Raw genomic sequence first — 10,552 nt, 5'->3', positions numbered from 1 at the left:
TCTACATTGAAGAAAGAGTTCCGAGTGCTGAATGGACCATCTCAAAAGTAAAACACACCATTTACAGTTTGTGAAATGGTAGGATATGTCAGAGACATGTGGTATAAAATGTACTTGCTAATTGTGAAAACAAAGAAACTGGTTGTTGTGATAACCAAGTAGCGTAGTTCTACTGCTGGTCTTGTGGCTAAGACAGGGCCTATGATGCACAAAGCATATTACAACCACCTGGGGCATCAGTACAACCACACGAGGATATTTTGTTCATATATCATTTCTATTCAAATGGAAAAAAGAACACGCAGGAGGCAGAATTATGGGATGAGAAAGAAAACACACACACACGTTTATTTTATTTAACCTAGACAAAGGAGGAAAAGATAGCGTTAACTATGGGATTGGTTAGCCACTGGAAGGATTTTGTCATGTGAATTACGTAACTTTTAACTTCCGCGATGAAAAGAAGTTCCGTTAATTGTTACACAGCAGTATAGTTTACATGGACGTTATCCTAGAAGTCCACGTCCCATGCCAAGTCCCTTATAACGTGTCTGCTATAGATTGGTATCGTCCTAGCCGAAATTAGCATAGGCTAAATTAATTGGGCTAGGCTACAACTGATCAACATGTGTCACGGGGGTACGTGGGAGTAAAGAGCAGGTTGCGGTAGGAACTGTAGGTGAGGGAAGCAATGGGGTGCTGCACTAGACCAGCAATTTGTCTACCAATCCTGCATTAATTATCCTGTAATCAGTCAATTCAATGCAGCTGGTTTATTTAGCCATAGCGAGCAGGAGCCTCATAAATGGGGAGAGAGGAGAGAGTGTGAAAGGTTCCCCCGCCCTGGCTTTGCTGTTATTTGTTACAGGATCTCGGCGGAGTGCCGCGAGTTGCAGATGAGAGTTTGGAAGCAGAGGGCCGAGGAACACCGTCTTGGGGAAAGCGAGAGTGGAGACGTGACGTCTCGTGGGGATCCCTCGTTAATCAGCTGACGGAAGGCTGACTCAGGACAACATAAACCAGCCGCGACTACAGTGGAGCCGTAACCAGTGTGGACATACACCTCCTTCTGCGCAGCTGCCAGGGAGGAGAGAAGTGTGGAGCTTTCCTCCCTCAACGAGCTAAGTGGCCCTTCCTTGCCCTGTTAGTTTAGATTAAGCAAGACTGTGCATATTCTACGAGTGGTGAGCAGTGTATAGCGCCGCTAGCGTAGAAGGGCAGTAGCCTGCTAATCAGTGCCGCTGCTAGCCATTTTGGTGCCCTAAGCATAAGTCCTTTATGATGCCCCCCCCCCCCCCCCGAGAAAAAAAGTTTGTTTCTGCCCGTTTAACATTTTATTAAAACGTTATAAACATTTTATATACAACTTCCTCAACCCCAAGTGAGGGACACTTTCTTCCAGGTGTGCGCGCGCGCCAACAGCTGACCAACAATAATGAAAATCGCAAGGTTTCATTAGCCATACCATAAACCTATTATTAATTTCAGTGTAATTTTGGCAAACCACTACTGTACTTGCTTGGATGTGTTGTTCATAGTAATAGTCATGACAATTATTACAAGTTTCTCTCAAATTTCATGTTGTTTTCTTGAAATAGCATTAGACCGAGGCTGCCCAATTTGGGGCCCGCGCTCCAATCAGAGTCAGAACGTCATTCGTTAATCAGCATTTTAACCCATTTCGAACAGGGCCTCTGTCTCAACGTCCTATGTAACTCAGACTGGTTGCAGTTCACTGCCTGGCCATAGTTTTAACATTGTTTTAGATGTGTCAAGGGGGGGGGGGGGGGGGGCGCTATTTACCTCTTGCCAGATCCATAACTTTGCAGCTAAAGTTGTAATTCCTGGTTGCTATGGTTATCTAGCTAAGGCTATGGTTAGCTAGCTAAGGAAACTTTTAATAACAAACGATTTAAATGGAAGATTTCCGTTTGCATGAAATGATAGCTAGTTATCTAGCTAATGTTATAGTCTCCTCGATTTAACTTCTACAATTATAATGGGTGCCTGTGACACTTCGTATGAACGAATTCATATTCACACATATTAACACCAGTTCATTATGTGTAAAGAATGCTGATATGAAAACAACCAGTAGTCAATGTGCAAGCTTCCAATTTAATTTGATTTAAGATACTCTATTTGAGTTGGGGCAGTCTGTCCTTCAGTCGAGGCATGATGATCTCTCGCTACAAGTTTCACCTGTTCGTGTTGGCGTAACAAATGCTTGTGGAGTCAAGTGCAGTTGAGAGGCGCTTGTCTCCAGGGCACAGATTACACTTAACTGTTATATTTTTCTCTTTTCACGGATACAAATAAAAAAGGCTGTGATTGGAATACGGGACTGGAGCTGTCCCTGACGGGACAAATCAAAATCACCCATAATATTTCGGGATGTCCCGGACAATTCGGGACGGTTGGCAACCCTACTTGCACCTAACATATAACATATTTGAGTGTGCTAACATTAGCAATAACGTCAGCTAGTTCGAGGTGTATGCATAGGCTAACCATTAAATTAGCAGCACATTTCCCTTATTTAACAATGATTACACATGGACTTACCTGAAAGTGATGCACGGGCATCATCTCGCAGTTTATTTATCTTTCTTTTGTCTGCCCCTGACTCCTGTTGTCTTTTTGAGGCCATTTTCGAAAAGCTGACCTAGCCTACTGTCAAAGTTTGTCAGGCCACTGAGATGGGAAAGGGCACCCACGGCAAGCTTGGGAAGTTGAGTGTGTGGGGGGGGGGGGGGCACCAGCGTAACTTTTTTTTAAGCAATTAAATATATCTCTTGTTCTGCCTGTTTTGTGATATACATGCCTAAAAGGTCCCTAATATTTCTATACTGAAATAATATCGGCATTATAATTATTATAACTATGATGATTTTTCAGTTGCCTATTTTTTGGTGCCCCCACAGGAGTTGGTGCCCTACGCACAGCGCGTAGTGTGCGTTATGGGAGCGGCGGCACTGCTGCTAATGACTGTGTGTTGGTTGTCTTTGTTATTGAGCCTCCACATTCACGGTAGGCCTATAGGCAATCTACAAGTGGCTGCCTACCTGACGGTGTGTGTGTGCGTGCGTGCGTGCGTGCGCGTGTATGTGTACTTCCTAGTGAAGCCCAGCTGCGACAGTGAGGGACCGGCACGCCTGCCAGCCATACGTAGGAGGAGAGTGGACTGCTTAAGCCAATGAATTGGACTCTTTTACTCGTTTCACCTTTTCTACATATTTATTAGCTAATGTATAAAATAAAGATTATTGTTTCTCTACTTCTGCATCCGTGTCTGTATGTTGGGAAGGGGTGCTTCACAGCCAAAGGATATTGATAAGCTAACGGTGAATAGTACAGTGCACCGGATAAAGATAAGAACTAAAACTGAACCTGTGACACATGTACCTTTAAATAGGGTGACCAGACGTCCTCTTTTGCCCGGACATGTCCTCTTTTTGAGACCTATAAAATGCGTCCGGCAGGGATTCCAAAATTACATCATAGCGTAAAGAGTACGTTATGCTATATATACCCTTGAAATGGCAAACCTATCTCTGTCATGGTTTGTATTATTTTGTGGAAGGGAAATAGTCAGTAGCAATCTATAACACAATTATATACTTATCCAACATAAACTATTCAATTAAATGAATAATTTCTTATTTTCGTTGGTGTTGTTGTCATATACAGATATGCAATGATTGCTGGGTAATATATATATATTTTGTTGTCCAATGTCAAGTCTCTATTTGATCATGTGACGAGACGATACGATATAGCTCATTTAGACCCAAAATCTGAACGTCAAGAAGCAAAGCACACATTGAAAGCAAGCCGAACGATGCATTTCAAACATAAAGGTGGTGATGCATGACATGCTTTTTCAATGGGCAGGATAGCCAGCCCATTCAGCCTCTCCTGCTCCATGCGGCCCCTCAAGTAGGTCTTAATGAGTTTCAATTTTGGAAAGGATCACTGTCACAGATGTCAGAAACAATAGCAGGGCAGTGCACACCTTACCGAAGGTGGATGTTACGGAGTGATAATCCACATTCAGCATCTTGGCAAATTGGGAGACTGAGGCCTGCTGAGCAATCTGCTCTAAAACAGGCCCTGAATGATAGGAGTTGTGCAAGAAACGTTATTGCTATGTCCCTGTAGTGGTCAGACAGACTTTTTGCCTTGTCATATAGCTAATCATCGCCTACGAGCTGATGACCACTACAACAGGGATATAGCAACAACGTCTCCTGCACAGCTGCTATCATTCCAGCTGCCGTGGCCCTATTTAACAGGTTGTTATAATTTCGGAGTCAGCTCTCCGCCGAGTGCCTGTTTGATTGTGTATGTGTTTTTCAGATGTGGTTAAAGCTGCTGTGTGTGCCGCCGCAACAAATCGTGCCTTTCATCAGTGTTTTTAAAGAACCTTTCAGCACGTTGGCCGTCTGTTTACGTTAGTGTGTCAGAGTGCTATCCATGTTTCTGATTGCTTTATGTTTGACCTGTCAACTTTCCCAATACAATAGCCAAAGTAACTAATTCGACCGTAAAATCCAACTGTTACGACTCACTGCGCCTCTACAGACGATGCAATGGCCATGCATGGCCTGTAGGACGTTTGGGACGACTGATGACTGATTACCCACACCTGACGAGGTGTAGGGAATAAAAGGATCAATGGACACCTGACTCTCTGGCTCAGGATATCGACGTCTAAACCCCTAGACACGTTGCCTTTGTATGGAGAATGTAGTGAACTGAAGAAACGCGTGCTTTTGTAGTAAACCTTTTCGTTGTCTGCCTCCGTTGTTATGTTGCGGTCACGAGCCGGCCGTAACATAATACTTGGGGGCTCGCCCGGGATAGTGTTGTGTTCGGAGGCAGGATTGTAGGTGAGAGTATTCTAACTGTGTGTCGCTGAGTTAAACAGCGCAAACTCCTGTAGTTAAGAGTTCTCCAGCTGTGTCGGTGCGACGCTTCCTTCGGAGTACTGTTTTTTGTGTTATTTGTTATTTTCGTTTGTTATTTTTTGCGGTAATTCCGGGTGAGGGTACGCTTCGGGGTTTGGAAGTTTGACTGCGTCTATGGTCTGCTGCATTCCCGCGAGTTCAGCGTTTAAAGTTTGCCTCGAGCCTGGTAAGCCGTAGAAGACTAGCGAGGCGAAGTTAGTTTATATTCAACTAGGAGGGGAGTAGCTCAACGCCCAAAGAAACGGGATTGTTTGCCGGTGACGCACAGTTAGTGAAACTCACAAGGTTTGTTGTTTTTTTTCCCTTGGGAGAGCGTTTGTTGGTAATTAATAATGAAGACGCCTTATTCAGTTAGCGGTAGAGTGGTATTAGTTACCGCTGTTTAGTGATACGAGTTGGATGAGCTTAACTGTGCTTGGTGCACATTATAAGTATAGAGGCTGGAGAGTGAAGCCCGATACTTATCCAGTAGCGCTGTGAGATTGGGCTATTGTGGCAAGCCATTTTGATTTAAATGGATTGTGGCAAGTTTTGGGGAAACCTAGATTGCCTATAGTTTTGCATTGCCGCTGGTGGGTTATAGTCTCTGTTAGTTAGAGGGGTAGTTATTTTCCACTTTTTCCTCTTCTTGAACTGTGTTCTAGGCCAGATGGTATAAGGTGTAGACAGTGGTTTACATATCTGTGTGTAGTTGGTGCTAAGACTCCTGTGTTAGTTAATTTGTATTGTATTGGTTTTCTCTGCACTAGCACTATGGCTTCAGTGGGCTCAGAGGGCTCATTATTAGTGAGCCCTCTGAGGAGCGGTTAGAGACGTGTACAAAAGAGCAGCTGGTAGCAGTCGCCGAACATTATGGAGTAGAGCTTAGTAGCCAGGTAAAGAGAAGCAAGCCTGCCATACTGAAGGTGATAAAAGCCTTTTTGATTGAGAGAAGTGTATTAATAACAAAACCAGGGGACCCACATAGTCCTGGAGTCTCTCTTCACTAGTGAAGCCCGACAAAGAGATGGATGTGGAACAAAAACGGCTGGAGATACAACTAGAAATAAAAAAGTTAGAGTTCCAGAGGGAACAAGCCGAATGCGAACGCGAATACAATCTGCGCGAACGCAGACGCGAAGACAAACAGCGTGAGTGCGAACGTGAAGACAGACTGCGCGAACATCAAGACAGACGGCGCGAACAGGAACGCAAAGACAGACTGCGTGAACAGGAACGCGAGGACCACCAGCGTCAACGCGAACGCCAGTTTGAATTAAGGAAAATGGAATTGGAGTTAGGTGCTAAAAAGACTGAGTGCTCAACATCTATTGCCCCTACATTTGACATCTGCAAAAGTGTCAGGATGGTGCCACCATTCTCAGAACAGGAAGTAGATCGATACTTTCCCTTCTTTGAGAGAGTGGCTCAAAGAGTTCTGGATGCTGCTTTTGCAAACTGTTTTGGTAGGGAGGGCTCTGGATGTCTATGTGTCTTTGCCCATTGAACAATCTATTTCATATGATACTGTGAAGAGGGAAATACTTCGCAGGTATGATTTGGTGCCTGAAGCACAACAGTTCCAGTCAAGGGCAGAGTGACGAGGCCTAACCCTAGGGGTCATAGGAATTTGGCTGATTTAAACTACGGTATAAAGTGCTTTTACTGTAAAAAGTCAGGGCACAAAATCTCTGAGTGCCATGCACTTAAGAAGAAGAAGAAGAAACGTAATTCTGTTGGATTCGAAAAAGCTAAAGAGGATAAGTCTGAAAAGACTAAAAATCAGAAGCTTAACCTGAAAGAGCCGTCAGGAGAACTCCAAGCTACGTTCAAACAAAACGGTCAAGCCCAATTGCAACTGAACAGTCTCAAACAAGAAGTTCTTGAGAAAGAACGACGTTATGAGCGAGAACTCAAGTCATCTAAAGATGAGCGAAACAAGCTTCTGGGGGAGGCTAGCAAACGGGAAGATGACCTTCAGTTCCTATCAAAGCAGCTTAGGGAACAGCTGGAGCATAAGGATAGGATACTGAAAGAAAAAGCAGACATCATATCTTCTCTGGAGCAACAGTGGGAACATGCACAGGAAGATTCTAAGGGGCAGATAGAGCAACTGAATGTTGAGCCTAAAGCCCAAGATTTGGATGAGGGAAAGCTTAAAATAGACCTTGAAAGTTTTTCCAAGTTACAGATTCTTTTCATTTGGCTGTTGATGCCAGTAATTGTGTTGGTGTGGTACTTCCACAGTTGGGCTCAGATGGTGTTGAACATCTGGCTATAGATTATTCCACTGTGGAGGAGGCACTACCCCTTGTCATGGCAGAACAGTATATTGAGGTTTATTTGGATTCTGCCTCTGTTTTTGTTACGGTCTACACGGATTAAAGTCCTCTAGTGTTCATCGACCGCATGTGTAACTCAAATCAACAAATAATGCGCTGGAGTATTATACTCCAGCTGTATCCTTTACACATTAAATATATTTGAGGAGTTGATTACATTATTTCTGATGCTCTCACGAGCTTGAATCATTTTTGCCTTTTGACCTGTATGCTCTTTGTTCCTAACATTTCCTAGGGCCCTGGATGCTGGGGGAATGGAGTCTGCACAGGGTCACAGAGGGTCGTTTTTTTGTGTGTTTTTAGGTTTCCTAGGGAAACCTTCTTGGAAGGGAGGTGTTACGACCCACTGCGCCTCTACAGACGATGCAATGGCCATGCATGGCCTGTAGGACGTTTGGGATGACTGATTACTGTGAAAGAAATGTTTCTTTTTAATTATTATCATGATGTGTTTTAGTTTGATATTAGTTAGTTAGTTAAATGGAGGACTAAGCTCTTTCCATTGTTCTGTGAAAGGAAGTTTAAAACTGTGGGAAGAGAAGCTTGGAATTTAGAGGTGTCATGAAATGTTTAGGTTAAGACTGATTTATTTTTGTAGAGTCAGGGTTTTTGAGGGTCTTAGGTAAACATTCTTATCTCTGGGTAACCAGGCACGAGAGGACACAACCATGGGTGTGTCATGTATTTGTTCTGTGAGATTTTCTGAATAAATGGTCAGGCAATTTACTCAAGGGGCAGTGATGGGTTGAACAGCGTTCTGAAAGCACTGCATTCCTTTTGAAGGAGTGTAGGTTGAAGAAGCGGTCTGACGCCATTCACTCCTCTTTGCCAGAGTAAAAGTTTGTTATTTATTATATTCTTGGTTGTGTGAGTCTTAATTCTGAGGTTAATACAGTCCTGGTACAAAGGGTGAAATAAATCCCTAACAATTACCCACACCTGACGAGGTGTAGGGAATAAATATGGGGCGCCGTTTGTAAAATGTTGCACGTTCAAAAATCCTGCTCAGTTTTGGTACATTTAGCATTATCATATGGAAGCACGACAATATTCAAATGTCACTTTTTCAAGCATTTAGAGAGAAATTCATGTAAATTCATGCAATAACTTTTCCAAGGATAATTTTTGGCAGTAACACAAAGTTGTTAAATAATATAAATCTTTCATCTAAATGTAAATGTTAAAGGTTAAATGTAAATGTAAATGTTAAATATAAACGTAAATGTTCGATGTTTTATATAAATGTTAAATATAAGTGTTAAATGTAAATACAAATATCAAATGCTAATTGTAAATGTTAAATGTAAATGTTCAGTCTACATGTCAGACTTGACGACAGAACATTACAATATTTGACGGTAATTCATAGCTTTCAGTCATAACACTACAAGGGATACCTTGCGGGCAAAGGCGAAGATGTCGACCAGCAGTGCAGCCTACTCAATTACGACCGCCATCAAACACAGATCATACCACAATAGCCAGACAGAGATATCTAGAAGAAAATTACATTTTGGGAACCTGTGATCCCTTTACTGCACCCGCTGATATTTTTATTTCTATAACGTCGTCGAAGTCCCTGCCTGAGCTCCAGTTTGGAGATATTTACATCTATCTAATAGAAAATCCGTCCCCCTACACACCTCAAAAACTGAAAGCCTACCAAAAGCACAGATAGTAATTTAATTTTCAGAAGGGGGTGGGTTCATAACGATGTCGTCTGGAAGGTGAAAACTAATAAACATCTTCATTATCAGAGCAAAGATGATTGCCATTTAATAGCGAGCTACATGCTGTTAGCTAGCAGCCTTTAGCCTACCCAACACTGTTCTTTATCATTTGACACAATTTCCTGGTTAACACAAGTACAACCACCTGGTCTGGCGAATGACAACTGAAATTATCTTCCCAAGTATTTTCTACTGGCATTGTAGTATTACCAGTTGGATGACAAAATACAGTAGCCTAGCCTACTTGCTTAGGTACTTGTCGCAATCTCAGAGCAGAAACCGGGTAATCCAATTTTAATCGTGTTGATGCTTTGTTTCTTGACTTTATTTCTTGATCTATTCCCGTTTTAGGTAGTTATTCTGATAAATGAGGCGACCAAAACAGGGTTACTGCTTTTATTGCAAGCTCCAAAAATAAGGCTTCTTTACTGCGCGTCTGAGAAAAGTTGACCCAGAAGACGTCTACAATCAGCTGGCCACAACCGGGCTTGTCTCCTCGCCGATTTGAACAGCCAACCGAGCAACAACTGTCTGGCATTTTACTACCTATGTCAGACAATTTTAAAGCGGAGATATTAAATAATCTTGAATGAAAGATTGTCAGTTCCTGTATAAATTCCAGTGGTAGACAACTGTGGAGTGTATTTCTTGCCCGCAAGCTGGTAATTCTGACGTGACGTGAAACTATGAAAGCCAATTACCGTAAATATTGTAAGGTTCAGTCTTCAAATCTGACATGTAGACTGAACATTTACATTTACATTTAACATTTACATTTAGCATTTACATTTAACATTTACATTTAACACTTATATTTAATATTTATATATAACATTGAACATTTACGTTTATATTTAACGTTTACATTTAACATTTATATTTAACATTTACATTTAGATGAAACATTTATATTATTCAACAACTTTGTGTTACTGCCAAACATTATCCTTACATGAATATCTCTCTAAATGTTTGAAAAAGTGACATTTGAATATTGTTGTGCTTTTTTCCCCATATAGTGCTAAATGTACCAAAACTGAGCAGGATTTTAGAACGTGCGACATTTTACAAACGGCGCCCCATAAATAAAAGGATCAATGGACACCTGACTCTCTGGCTCAGGATATCGACGTCTAAACCCCTAGACACGTTCCCTTTGTATGGAGATTGTAGTGAACTGAATAAACGCGTGCCTTTGTAGGAAACCTTTTCGTTGTCTGCCTCCGTTGTTATGTTGCGGTCACGAGCCGGCCGTAACACCAACACATTGTTGGTAATATATATTGTTAGATAAATTAATATTAAGACGTTAATATTAATGAGACAGAGACCAGCGATCAGAATTTGTTGTTGCTTTATCTTTTGCAAAAGGGATGAGATGACACGAACAAGATCATGCACATGACTCCAAAGTGCAGCTGGGCGCAGCCAGCTTTTATACAAGTGCTCACATAAGCTGGGCATCTTCATATTCTGTACATTCTGCGCAGAGTGGTGTCCCTTCTGCAATCGTCTGTGCTTGCAAAATATT

This window comes from Clupea harengus, chromosome 8, assembly GCF_900700415.2.
Source record: "Clupea harengus chromosome 8, Ch_v2.0.2, whole genome shotgun sequence".
In the NCBI taxonomy this organism is placed as follows: domain Eukaryota; kingdom Metazoa; phylum Chordata; class Actinopteri; order Clupeiformes; family Clupeidae; genus Clupea; species Clupea harengus.
The sequence above is the reverse complement of the archived record's forward strand: the minus strand, read 5'-3'. Positions refer to the sequence as shown.